This window comes from Priapulus caudatus, unplaced genomic scaffold, assembly GCF_000485595.1.
Source record: "Priapulus caudatus unplaced genomic scaffold, Priapulus_caudatus-5.0.1 Scaffold632, whole genome shotgun sequence".
Classification (NCBI taxonomy): domain Eukaryota; kingdom Metazoa; phylum Priapulida; class Priapulimorpha; order Priapulimorphida; family Priapulidae; genus Priapulus; species Priapulus caudatus.
In genome coordinates, this window is record NW_014577693.1 from 37,716 (window position 1) to 38,837 (window position 1,122).

Sequence of the window (1,122 nt, forward strand, 5' to 3'; positions counted from 1 at the left end):
TTTGCGAAGGTTGAAGTGGTCAGCATAGGAGAAAATGTAGTCTTGCACCTGCGTAAAGTATCGAGAAATTTTGTTTAATAAAATTTCTATCATAACCTCATCGGAAAATTGCACATACTCATGTGTGACTGAATATCTTCATCAAAAGTTTACAATGTTTAATTGCTATACCAGCGATTGTTATTATCATTAAACCTCAAACACTCACCTTTTTCCAGGGAAGAAATTTTCCTTTAAGATCAGAAGGGTAGGGAAAGTCAGGGTACTCCATCGCCTGCGTAGGTAGGTTAGAGATAAGGTTCTTGTAAATACTTGAGTGTACTGGGTAGCCATTTTCACCTACCCCTGTCTTGTCTGTGTACAACCACATACCCCCTGAAATAGATTAGACAAGCGAAAGATGAGCAGTGTTAACTATTGTTTTATGATTCTCCTCGAATAGGAAAATATTTCGGACGATGTGGCGGCACAAATTTAACAATCGCAATCAACATGTAAACAAGGTTACATCGTAAATGCTATTGGGTATTATCAAGACTACATAATAGGGATTATGTACTCTCTATTATGTAGTCTTGGTATTATGCAATGCCTGTAAGTTACACCTGCTGCATTTCTCTTTCTCATAAAAAATGTCTCAACTGGTAAATCCAAAAGCAACAGTTAATCGGAATGTTTATAACTTTATACACACAACCTATCATAAAATGTTGGTGAATATAGCTCCGACTTCATTAAGAAAGAGATGGGAACGTGACATTGATAATGCCTCGACTGCACCGACGGAGACTATCTGGAGGCAAGGGGATTGCTTTTTGATTCATCAGTTGAGACATTTTTTACGAGAAAGAGAAATGCAGCAGGTGTAACTTACAGGCATTGCATAATACCAAGACTACATAATAGAGAGTACATAATCCCTATTATGTAGTCTTGATAATACCTAATACCATTTACGATGTAACCTTGTTTACATGTTGATTGCGATTGTTAAATCTGTGCCGCCACATCGTCCGAAATATTTTCCAATCAACACGCAAACGAGGCAAACATTACACGAATTCAATTTTCACTCACCGATGTTATCTCCACGTTCGTAAACCTCGAATTCGAAATCTTGCG